Genomic DNA, 13,205 nt, shown 5'->3' with positions numbered 1-13,205 from the left:
CATGCCACCGGTGCAGAGCTGAAAACTAAATCAATATTTATATGGTGCCTGCACTTGATTTCTGAAAGCTGCATAATTGCAGTTTATAATTCATAAGCAATCGAGCTATACTTTTTTAAATACATATTGTCTTCATTTAGAAAAATAACACTAGCAAACTCCAAATTCGAAGCTTGTGAGGTCGTTTTGCTTTCGCGTCAAACTAAGGGCGTTAGAGGCTGTTAGACGCATTTTATTAATGCCATCGGGGCGTTTCAAAAATGGGCAGCTGGCATGCGCAGGCATACATAGGCTTTGCGGGCCCACGCCGTCGTCCATCTCGTCACGTCGCGAGTGCCTTGCTGGTGGGGAAATAGAGGTCTGGAGATGGAAGCACCAGCAATGCGTTCTTTGCAAAATTACAGGATTGTGATTGAGCACACTTCGAACAAACAACGTATTTTTTATATGAAGTATTAGCTGTCCCCAGATTCCTATCCTAGGAACGTCGGCGCTATGAAGGGCGGCCAATGAAGTGGTCTAAAGCCATTGTAGGACTCCGCCACCGAGTGAAAAAAACTTAACGAAAAAGCTGTGGCGTGTCGTCCCTGTGCGTAATGTTGAAAACGGGCTTCGTGGAGTTCTGGACAAAAATCTAATTGATGAGCGATGTAAGGGCAACAATTCAACGGCACAAATGATTCCACAGAGGACAAGGCACATTTCCTCATTTTAACAGCTTCGTCAGTTGAATGCGATAGCGTTAATAATAATTATCGCCCCTCCCGGCAACACTAAAGAGCCATGCCAGCGCCATCATGGCGCCGGCATAGGCCCTCCGATTGGACCGCCACTTTCACCACGAGAGTGTTATCAGTGTCTCGTGTCTACATGTCGTGCACCCCTTCAGTGCAAGTGCAATGAGCAAGACTGAAGGCACTGCGGTGACTGCTGCGTATGGCGCGGCCGCGCCAGCCCTATGCTGAAAGCGATCTGTGATGCCTACAGTGTAGACGTCTAGGCGCACCGAGCTCGATAGCTTCATGTGCGCTATAACACCCATTCGCTTGCGCGTCACCCGCGTTCACGAAGTAAAACGTCGCTGTAACTTTTTGCCGTAGGCATGGCAGGGCCGTCAGCCCGACTGCCAAGTCCCGTTTCTATTAAGCATAGCATCTGTGTTATTCCTGAGAGTTTTCTTCACCCCATTAGGGCCTTTCTCACGTGGAGAAGGCTGTTCGATCTCTGATTTTGTGTCGCGACCAAGAAGCACATCGTCTGGCTTGTCTTAAGGCCCAGTGTTCAGAAGGGAAATGCAAGGCTTGTTGCAATGCGACATATCCCCATCAGCTTTCCTCCCAGTGATTTTATTAGGCTATGGACACCTCTGCGGCTGTGGAAAATGCATAATTGTTCCCAACACTCACTGGCTTGATTGATCTGAACTACGTGGTCGCCAAAGTGAAGTCAAGCAGTCGGCGTTCACGCGCCACACAAGTTCATCTATCGCAAACCACGCAAATTGATACTGTAATCGTTAAAGTTTCACCTCCAGCTTCTGGCCCGTGGCAATAAAAAAAGAAGGCAGAATTCCACATTTCTCTCGATTTTCTGATTATTTATTAGAAGCAGGTGTGGACACTGATGCTTCTTAACGCTGAGCGACGGCGGTTTGTTTTAAACCTTGTGTCGACCTTCTTTACACATCTTCACGAGTCACGGAGTCTTGCGTTCCTAACGGTAAGAAAGGTTAAAAAAGTCCAAAAACAGCACTAACATTGTTTCCCGGGAATAATTTGTAAAACTTGACGGGCGCCAAACCTGCGTTGAAACATGACACGCAAGCAAAAAGCAATTTCGCGTGTCATTTAGAAACCCGGTTATCCGTAATTGAAAGGGCGACAGCGTTCATTAGCGATCGCAGGTTTATGGTTGCGCGGAGCCGCGTAGCTGAATTCGTTGGTTTGCCTACTGTCCCTCCTTGAGAAAACCGTCTGTATTGCTCTCTGTGGACCCTGGCGTGCATGTTTTGCGGTTTATGTAGCTACAGCCACGAGCTTCTCTCTTGCTTATTATGGCTCCCGTTTGTGTCGTCTGGCCTAGCGCCCAAATTGGAAAGTTCGAAGGAAATGCCGAATCCGTGGAGCACCTGAATCAGCGTTTCGGTTGTGCAACACAACTGGCATAGCCAAGTTTAGAAGCCCAAGCGCCTCTGCCGATGTGGCCGTAGTTAAGAACACATGCCTGTCGTCTTTCTTCATTGTAGCACACAACTCGGCAGTCGTAAGAGTCTGCAAGTGGGATGCGTCGACTAAAGAAGTAGCTGTTTGGAATAATCGCCGATTTGCTTTAGCACGCGTTGTCGCACTTTATGTTTGAACTTTTATCGAGCCGGACGGAAACCGTTGTTATTGTAGAAAAAGAAGTTGTTGGATAAACGTTCCCTGCTCGGGGAGACATGAAGAAAAGAACGTTTTCAAAACAGGACCTCGCAATCGTGTGTCTCGCGCAGTCTTCAATAATTCCTTTTTTCGAATATGGTCTGGTTCAGGCTCAGAAACATTGTAAGAATATCGGTTACGGTTCAGCTCCAGCCAAAATTCCCGTTCGGGTAGGGTTTGTTTTATGGGTTCGGTTCGGCATCCTAGTTATAAACGTTTTATTTCGAGAACTGCGTGAAATAAACATGACTACAGCACTAAAAAACATATTTTTGTCGAAATGAGTAGGTCATCACCCCACTATTGTGAAAAAAGGTACGCCGCCAGCGAAAACACAGCGTATTCGTCCGATTAGTCTTCGCGGCGAGGGCTGGGGAACGCATGATGGAAACCGCAATTCGCGACATATAACTGGCAGTGTATTTGCCAACTGGAATTGTAAGCTTTGGTTTAACGCTTGTCCTGTGCGCTTGCTCTGTTTGTCACTATCCCGTTTTCGCACCCGTCATATTAAACTTCTTTTCAAAGATTTATATTATTAAATAATTCAATCATCGCACATTAAAAAAGCGACACTGCTTACATAGAAAAAATAAGGTAAAATATTTCTTTTGAAAGTCGAATGTGCAGGAAATAAATACTATTAAAATATGGGGACCTTTTATAGGATATTGGTGAAGCGATATCACACTTCGAGCTCTTTATAAAAAGGGCAAGTAAGCAATAAAGGTCGTCCAATGAAAATGCCCTCTCGAGAACAATCTTCAGTGCCATCACATTATGTGCCCACACCCATTCCGAAAATCTCTTTAGCAAGCAGTTTTATGAGACTTCGATCAACCAGTCACTTTTATCAGCGAGAATCATAAATTTATTTGCGTATTCGTTGCTCCTCTCTCCCGTAACGTTATCATAACTGTTGTTGCCGTCCATTGACTTGAGATACTGGCTATTTTGCAGACAATTCCGCATGTGATTTATAACTGGGCGGCAGTGTGGACTAAATTTACATGAATTGACCTTCTCCTCAGGTGTGATACTACTACTAAGTCTCAGAACGCAGCTAGAACATCAGGTAGTAGTGGGATATTGGTAAACGAAATTGCCGCTGCAACGAAACAGCAGTGTGATTAGTTGTTTCTGCATTAAGGCAACGGAAAAAGATGTTATGAAACGGAACCATATTTTTCAACTTCGGGCAACGGTATCGCTACAGACGTAACCGTTTGAGTTTTTTTTCTTTTCGAGTTTTCCAGCCAGTTTTCCGCGTTCTCGCGGAGGCGGCTTTTGTTGGTACCATGGTTACTGTTGCTCTACCGTGGACGTGGTATGCTGTGGTCGCGGGATCGAAACCCGGCCGCGGCGGCCGCATTTTGAGGGCGAAATGCGCAAACACCCGTCTACTTAGAATTAGGTGCACGTTAAAGAACCCCAGATGGTCCAAATTATTCCAGAGTCGTCCACTGCGGCGTCTCTCATAATCAGATCGTGGTTTTCGCACGTAAAACCCCATAATTTAATTTAGTGCTGTCGTTTCTATTAGTAGACAATGTCGATGAGCTGTGAGGTTACTTATCCATTCGGATGGCGGCATAGAAAGGCCCGCATAGTGCGCTGATGCTGGAGACAAACATAAACGTTAATGACCGCTTCGAGAGAGGTTGCTCCCCTAAAAGGCATATTTTTGACTAAACGACTATCATTTACTGTTTTTAATTATGTGTTGTGCTGTAAGCTCTTGTCAGCGGCTGCGCGAAGGTATAAACTAAGTAAGAAGAAGCTTTGTATTCGTTTCTGCTACACCTAATATCTGTAGTTGACAATAAAGTATCGCCCCTTTCAAAGGGCATTTTTTATATCTTTCATCTCCAACTCGCAATAAATGGAAGTCCTAATCAACGGAACTTAATTTCTTGGCCCCGTGAGCTCGAGTTTCACGAGAGTTTAATGTATCTAAAAACAGACCCAAGATTTTTTTTTCGAACTACTGCCCAATTCGGCTTCTTCTCTTTGTGATTCAACCAGTGCAAGATTGCTTTTGAAAACGCCTCAATACGTAACTTCACTATTATAACTCATAAAAGACCTGCCAATTCGGTTTTCGATTGATCGTTGACGAATTAAACTAAGCAGAATAATTTGTGTGACACTCACGCGATTGCTTTCTTTCTCTTTCACCAGTATTGTAATTCTCTGTTGTTCTGATTAATACGGAGGAGTTGACGCAGGCGCACGACTACCCAAAACACATTTTTGTGAAGATAACGACTGCATAACTGTGCAGAATTGAGGCACGGTGCATGTGTTCCTTTCAAATGCTGCTGCGTTAATTACTTAACCAATTTTTTGCTGTGTCCGAAATATATACAGACTCGAGAATTCACGTTAAATATCCTTCTTTTCGCGTTGACAATTATATTTTTACATTACCATGCTAACTCTTCCGTTGTGTATTTCTTCCAGGTGCACCAGTGACATGCTATTACAAAAATTCCACGGCTGGTTTGGTGCGTGCCTTGTACATTCATATATTCATTCGTCTGTGGACAAACGTAGCAGCATACCTGTATAATAATAAATGCATACAAAGGTTTCTAATTCACTAATTGAACGCACGAAAGGCAAACAGAAATCGGTCGACTTCAGTAATTATTCCTATTCGGAACTCTTTTACTGCGATAGCACACACACACACCCTACGCTCCAGCGTTGTGCAAACCTGATGCAATCCCACCCGCTTAATTTCAAAGGCGACAGCGCCTACTGCACAACAGCAATAACGCTGGGGCGAAGAAAACACTCCGTTCACGTAAATTCAAGATAATGAATATTCGTACCTGCGAAATGAATTATATCAATCTACAGATAATGCTCAAAGCAGCACTATGAATGCTCCCGCCCGTTGTTCATGCCGCTTCATTTGCGCATCGTTCGGAGCAAGCGGTTCACTACGTCGACGACAGACGCCCGCCCCCTCGGAAGTCGGCAGGGGCGTACCAACCAGGCGCGTAGCCAGGGGGGGGGGGGGGGGGCGCTGATGGGGCTTCAGCCCCCCCCGAAATTTTTTCGTGCCGGCATGCACCGCTGACAGAAACTACCACCGACGCCGGGAAGAATACTAATACTACTACTACTACTACTACTACTACTACTACTACTACTACTACTACTACTACTACTACTACTACTAGTAATAATAATAATAATTATAATAATTTATTTCCCATGAAAAGAATTACATGGTGGGGTTCTGGATAAAAAGTTGCACGCTGGCAACTTGACCAGCCCAAAAACCCATCAAAGGCAACAGAGGGCGTCGGGCGCTCACATGTGAGTAAACAGATGGGAGGTGTCAATTTACAAAAAAAAAAATGTGTATACGAGACAGGTAGTAATACACTTTAACAATTAGAAAAACAAGTAGTCTGCATTAACAAGGGAATATTCAATTTATATATGAGCATTATAGATTACATAAAGAAAGCCTTATTATACACAAACTGGAAGAAATATAGGGAGAAAAAAAACCTAACATAGCACTATATTCAGGGCAGTATAAACTAAAGCAAATAAAGGGGGGAAAAGTCATACAGTATTGCATATGAACAAACTCATTAAACAACAAGGATTAGTTTGACTGAAAGTAGTTGTGCAGGCTGCATAAAGACAGAAGGTCTATTTCTCGCAAGGCGAGGTTATTGAGTAAAGTCGGAAGTGTATGTCGAAGCATTTGTTGACCATAATTCGTTCTTGAGTGCGGAATGTTCCATTTTTCAGGTGTCCTAGTGTCATAGGCTGCGACATGTTCGTGTAGGCGAGTTATGTTCAATCATTCTGCATTCTGTCTACAATGTCTTTTTCACGCTCGAAAGAAATTTCGGCACGAACATTGCGAACTCGGGCTGGATTCAGGGCACCTGGGGTGGATTTCGTGGCACCTGGGGTCACGTAACGCAAGGAGCCCCATCCGAGCACGAACTTTCAAGGGCTTTTCGATAGCGTGCGGGCGCGTTGCGGCTTCTCGCAGCGGCCGCGGAATCTACGGGGCGCATGGATTTCAATTCCGAAACTGTATGGGTGTAACGTTCTCATAAACTTTTCACGCGAAAGGTGCACTGACATTTCCAAAGGCGTGCTTAAAAAGATTTTCAATTCTGGAACTTTATGGGGTTAATGCTGTTATAAACTTGGACCAACATGCGTGCACTGGAGCCCTCGTGTCCAAGCCGTTCCAGAAATGAAAGCGCGCGCTCACAATCTTTCACACGCACGAAAATACTAAATATTACCATGACTGTGAGCTAGCAGCTGATAATTTTCTCCAAACATTTGCAGGACGCGTGCCCAATGTGATCGATCAGCTGGACCAGGGCCGGCAAAATAAAATTTGAGAAAACAGGTGAAAGGAAATGGCCTATTATTGAGGAAATTATTTTTGCGGGCTACAAGGTCTGGCTCTCGTTGGCCACAGGGACAGTGGTCCTATGGATTTAAGCATAGGCCCCGCTGAAAATACAGGTATTTTCAGCGCGCTTCTTCGCATACGAGCTAATTGTGGAGATACATGTCTGAAGAACCATTTGGAAAGTTGCCCCAGTAATGCCTCGTATTTAAGCACAGATGCACAAAACCAAATTATCGAAGTTTGTGGCGAAATTATCAAAGAAAGCCTAGTTGCAAAAGTAGGCTGCTTCTCCATACGTCCTGACGAAACGACGGACATCGCCGGAATCGAACAGCCTACTGTTTGTGCAAGGTACCTAAACAAGGATGAAAACAACATAGAAGGAGTGTGTTTAGGTTTTAGCACCGGAATAGATGCCCTCTCCCTTTGCGACTGCAGGTTCTATGTAAATGTGTACAAACTGTTCCAGATTCTAGTCACCCTTCCAGTGACCACTGCCAGCGCAGAGAGAATATTTTTTAACAAGAGTTTAATAAAAAACTACTTGCGCTCTACAATGTCTGTCGAACGCATGGTTAGACTGGTGCTTCTATACACCCACAGAGACGTCGGCATCAACGTGTCCGAAGTCATTGACCGCTTTGCTCAACTTCCCCGCCGAGAAAAGTTTGTCCTTTAGATAGCGAAGCAGCAAAAATCAATGCAAGTAAAGAGCTCTGTTCCTTCAGGTCCATAATCTCGTAATTATGAAAACGTATGAGTGTTCGTTAGCTTTTAAAACCGCAGACATTTTAGCCGTTTATTCTAGCAGTTAGCATCATGATCAAAATTATCATGCGAATACGATAATTACGAGGACATCAATAACCAATTTTGACCGACCTTGCTCATTGAAAGCCCGGCCCACGCGGCGTTTGCCGAAAACACACTCGGATATTGGGTAGTAAAACTTGCCGCATCATCTGTGGCTTTAGTTTGGCTTTTTCTTTCCTTTTTTAGCTACCTGCTTTTACTTCTTTTTTGAACTGAAGCAATACCCAGTTTAATTTTGGGTGCAGAATATTTGTTGCTGCTGTGCATTCAGTTAAATTACACATTTTCGTACTGATTTCTGCATTATTCCTCTATTATTCTACCCACATGGCGCTGTCGCGACCGCCGCATGGCCCGAATACATAACACGGTTTCTGCGATCATAGGTTTGTTCTAGCATAGATCATCTGTCTTTCTGTACGCAAAGTTTACTATCTCTGACTCCAGCACGTGTTTATTTGTCTTGTTTGACGCATAATATACAGTGACGTTTGCTTAAATACGTAGATTAATTGGAGACTTAGACGTATATTTAAATATCTCGTTGCGAGGTGTTGTGTATACAAGCAGTGAACTTTGTTTCCAGCGACTCGTTTTTGCCCTTTAGCGAGTTGTATCTTCGCATTTGTATATTTCATTCTATCTTCGCATTTCTAATGTATATTTTGCAGAACTCCTACTTTTATGTGACTTCCACAGATAGGAAGATGAGAGGATTGCCCTTCGGACGGCTTTGGGGCACTTAGACGACAGGCCTTTTATAGAGGAAACGATCTTGGGCGCGTGGCCTCGTGCGTCTGCTGTGTGGAGGGCTACAAAGGCGCGGCTGTGTTTTTTGAAGTGCGCAAGCCTGTATGACCGCCTGTGACGAAACTCAGCGATGAACGCTTAACTTTAAATGTGCAACGTGTGAACTGTGAACTTCTCTCTTCCTTCTCTTTCAATCCCTTCTCCCCCTTCCCGCGTGCAGGGTAGCCTACCGTGCTCAGCATAGTTAACCTCCCTGCCTTTCTCTTATGTCTTCTCTCTCTCTCTCTCTCTCTCTCTCTCCTACTTTTTATTTGTACTCACTGTTGCGAGTATAATCTCGGTGTAATTACAATACACTACCGGTAACACCTGCTCCTGCGCAATCTATTGTAACGACGGACAGCGTCATTGAGGTTTTTTCCTGGCTGTTGCATATGTTCAAAAAATAAACAAGGTTCTTGAATGACGAAGATTCATCCAAATATTTGTCCTCAACTTATTCATTTCATGGCCTTTACGTTCTTCATATCAGCTGTATACACTAATTTGCTGGTTTCGAACTGATATAGTTCTAATGTCTGTGTGATATTTTCTTTCCTTATTAAATAGACAAAAAAATAAACGCGGCCGCATTGATATCAGTTATTTCTGCCAGAATTTTTAGGACATCCGAATATATTCTTTTATGAAAAAATACATATTTTAGTTGACAGTGCGTAGCGTTCAATAATTCGTTTGCAGCATCTAATATACAATGGCATTAGCAATGCAGTTATTATTCATGTATTTGATCCCTCGACAACTTCTATAAGGAGGAGGCCGCGCTGCAACCTGAGCCCCCCCCCCCCCCCCCGAACAAAATTTCTGGCTACGCCACTGGTACCAACTATTTCTCGAGTGGGGGGGCAAACCGCAGATCTGACTCTGTCTCTCTCTCCATATATATATATATATATATATATATATATGTATATATATATAATTTTTCGGGCCTCGATGGTTCGCCATGTGTTACCCGGGCTTTTTCACTTATGATATTAATTCATATATACATATTGTTACCGTGCGTCCAAGGTAGTGGAGAGGCAGCATCAGCAGCAACAACAACATGATGAGAGCAGCGAGGAAGAGAAGGACGGCGTCTTGCCTTGTCTTGTTTCCTAAACTTTGGCGCATACCCACTACGGGAGATAGGCCAAGAATCAGGCGGTTGCAACTATGTTTATGAGAAATTTTACAAAAACTTAAACTTAATTTTCAGATAAAGCAATTTTGTCATAAAGAAGTGAAATAATAGGAATAATCCATAATTCTAGAAATTCAGCAAGGTGATCTTTTTGTATCCCTAATGAAATTGTAAACTGCAAGAAAAGCATCCCTGTGACTGTGTCCCAGTGAAGTCGCCCCAAAGGAGAGAATGGTTGGTGAGGTTAATAATAAGCCAAGTTTTCGAAATGCAATTTCTAAGATTTTTCTTTCTCTTAAAAATCGGCGGCACGAAAGGAAAAAAAATGCTCAATGGATTCGGATTCATTGCAAAAAGAACATCAAGGGGATACAGCGAGACCAGACCTGTGTAAGTAAAAATTTAGTGGCGGTGTACTGCATCTCAATTTTGTAATGGAAACTTCCAATTGCCTTGATGTACACCAATTATTATTCCATGAGAAGCAAAGATGGTGGAAATCAGAAGACGATGTTAAAATAGATTTTGCGGAATTTCGCGATATAGAGAAATTTCTGTACCTAGCCGCGGTGACATAAGCTGATGTCGGCGAAACAGATATGACAGGGCCATTAAGGGATGCTCGTGCGAGTGAATCAGCCATTTCATTCAAGTGCAAACCGCGATGTCCCGGTACCCAAAGAAAGTATACTTGCCGCAAGTACGAAGGAACCATTGAACAAAATGTTCGCAAAATTTTTGAAAGGACGACGTGTTTTACCGGCATCCACTTGCCCTACGGCTCCCTGCAATAAACGCCTTCTACACACCCCGTAAGAATATATATATATATATATATATATATATATATTGAATTACTATTATAATAATTGAAAAAGCCTGGAAATGCATCTGTCAGGTATTGTTCTTTGTAACAATAGACCTATATTTCTCAATAACACATGGTGAACCATCGAGGCCCGAAAAATTATTTGAATTCGCATTTATTTCTTGTCGCTATAAAATCTATATGTGATGCAGGGACAAATGGCAGTGAGTGCCCGGAGGTCCCTGATCCAACCCAGTAGCAGCAGTGCAGCTCACAAAAAAATGCACATTTGTTGCAGTCAATTTTACTAATTAAAGAATTTTACTTGGTGTTTAAGTCTACGGCATAACTGTATCGCTAGTTAAGGTAATAGTACTGTCGAGGTTATACAGAACGAAGTACAATGAACATAAATTACTTTTAATACTAAAAACAAAACGACGGCAGAGGTGTGCGAGCTTGGTGAATTACAACCCGATTTTTAGTGAAGCTGTTTTTTTTTCGAACAGTTGCACTAAAGGTTTCAGTTTCCTGTAATTACATCGCATAATTTGAAAAGTTACCCGTATATTAGTGTTCCGTTTTAAACCTTGTCCCCGTGTAATGCTTTGAAGCAATTCTTGCTGGAAGCTTAAAAAAAACAGTAATTCATCAATACACATCTTCCTTCGTCAGAAAATTTCATCCCCAGATATAAACAAGATGCCTTGTTTAGCTCACCGAGGACACCGGAGAAGCAACCTATACGCATCCCGTATGATTCACAGGAACAAATGGGAAAACAAGGGTTTAGTAATTATCTGCAACACTTGCATTTAAACCAGGAAAGTGAGATTTTCGCAACGCACTGCGCTTAAAATTCTCCCTATTTTCATGGAACTTCAAGTCCATATCTGATGCAATTGTTTTAGGAGTCAGGAAAAGCGGCGGTATGGCAGCCTGGAACACTTCAATATGTAACTTTCTACAAAGGCTTGCAATGAACCTACACAGAAAAAAACATTTATCGCTCGTCATCAGGATATTGTTTCGTGCTTCGAAAAAATATTAACACCATGTCCCGCATAGTTTACTGAGGATACCGGGATCAACAACTAAATGCCGTGTATAAAGCACAAAAACTGGGAGAAAGCGAGTATTCAGTAGTGGTTTTTCGAGTACGTAAGCAACCACCGGAGTTCAAAATTTCGGAATACGTCAGAATAAGGTGGTCTTCACTTCTTAAAAATATAAAATATCTGCTGTTTGGCTGCTGCCGGAAAACAAGTAGTAGGGTAGCCCTTATTCAGAAACCGCCTAAAAATGAAATCTATAAAGCAGAAGTGACACAGGCCTTTAGAAAAAAATTCTGTTAAGTGTTCTATTGGCACTGAAATGGCCCTGCACGTTCGACCGAGGTCACTTTCACGAACATACCACCGCGCAGACCCTCATGTAATGTCCCGTTATGGGACCTTTGAGGTATCGTGAATAAATGAACTTCCATTTAATGCTCTAATCCGTTCTAAACTAGAATATGCCAGTGCTATCATGACAACCACCAGGTTAATATGATTGCATTTAAACCAGGAAAGTGAGATTTTCGCAACGCACTGCGCTTAAAATTCTCCCTATTTTCATGGAACTTCAAGTCCATATCTGATGCAATTGTTTTAGGAGTCAGGAAAAGCGGCGGTATGGCAGCCTGGAACACTTCAATATGTAACTTTCTACAAAGGCTTGCAATGAACCTACACAGAAAAAAACATTTATCGCTCGTCATCAGGATATTGTTTCGTGCTTCGAAAAAATATTAACTTGAATCGGTTCAGAACCGTGCTGCCAGGTTCATTCTCTCTGACTACTCCTATAATACAAGTGTCTCAGCCTTCAAATCCCGGTTGTGTCTTCCCTCGCTCACCTCCCACCGCAAAAGTGCTCGTCTTCTTTTATTTTTTAGGTTCTTTCATTCGCTGCCTACAGGTTACCAAATCATCATTCCAGCGCATCGTTTCTCCCGCCATACGCATCCCAATGCTGTGTATCTACCACGCGCCCATTCCACCACGTATCAGCGTTCCTTTTTTGTGCACACAGCCCGAGAATGGAATACCCTTCCTTCTGACATCGCCCTCATCACCGACATTTCCCTTTTCAAAACTCATATTGAAGACCATCTTTCAAGTCACGCCACCTAACCTGTCCCGCCATTTTTCTACGTGCCCACCCCCCTGGTAATGTCCCACTCTGGGACCTTTGAGGTGTAATAAATAAATAAATAAATAAATAAATAAATAAATAAATAAATAAATAAATAAATAAATAAATAAATAAATAAATAAATAAATAAATAAATAAATAAATAAATAAATATACGATAAGTCGTGATAACACAAAGAAATTCGGCAGTTAAACCTGTAAGTGGTTTGATTAGATTTTTGATGGTGATGAGATATATATTTACACTGCAACGCTACGTAGACTATCCCTGGACGGAGATTCAATAGTTCCAGCATTTGATAATCCAACCATTTCATGCAGTAAGCCACGGCTGATTAAAACACTTTATCCGGACCTCTCCCGTCGCCCGAAGGTTAAATATATCAAGCCGATTGTTTTTTTGTTTGTTTTTTCAAGTATAGTGAGGCAGTAATTTGTAACTGGGAACTGTCCAGCGCCCGGACTTCTGCGCAATGCAAGCGTGTAAGGCGCATCTCGTGCGTCGCCCGCTACAGCGCGTCCCGAGGAGGCACAATACTCGCTGCCCAAACCGGGCATACGTAGTAAAGAAAAGCATTATTAACGTGGTGATTCTATTAAGAAATAAAATTTAGCTTCCGCTGT

The 13,205-nt window shown here is 42.7% G+C and overlaps 1 protein-coding gene and 1 long non-coding RNA gene across 3 annotated transcripts in view; both read left to right on the top strand.

Moving 5' to 3' along the window:
• Window positions 1-13,205, top strand: part of LOC125943829 (evasin P672-like) — a 305,979-nt gene that overhangs the window by 52,475 nt on the left and 240,299 nt on the right. The window lies entirely within an intron of this gene.
• Window positions 4,882-13,205, top strand: part of LOC125943833 (uncharacterized) — a 73,569-nt gene continuing 65,245 nt past the window's right edge. Inside the window, exon 1 of the long non-coding RNA XR_007465924.1 lies at window positions 4,882-4,927. This is a non-coding gene — a long non-coding RNA (uncharacterized LOC125943833). The remainder of the gene's footprint in view (window positions 4,928-13,205) is intronic.

Source organism: Dermacentor silvarum, chromosome 3, assembly GCF_013339745.2.
Source record: "Dermacentor silvarum isolate Dsil-2018 chromosome 3, BIME_Dsil_1.4, whole genome shotgun sequence".
Classification (NCBI taxonomy): Eukaryota; Metazoa; Arthropoda; class Arachnida; order Ixodida; family Ixodidae; genus Dermacentor; species Dermacentor silvarum.
Note: the sequence above shows the minus strand (reverse complement) of the source record. Positions and strands in the feature narration are given on the sequence as shown.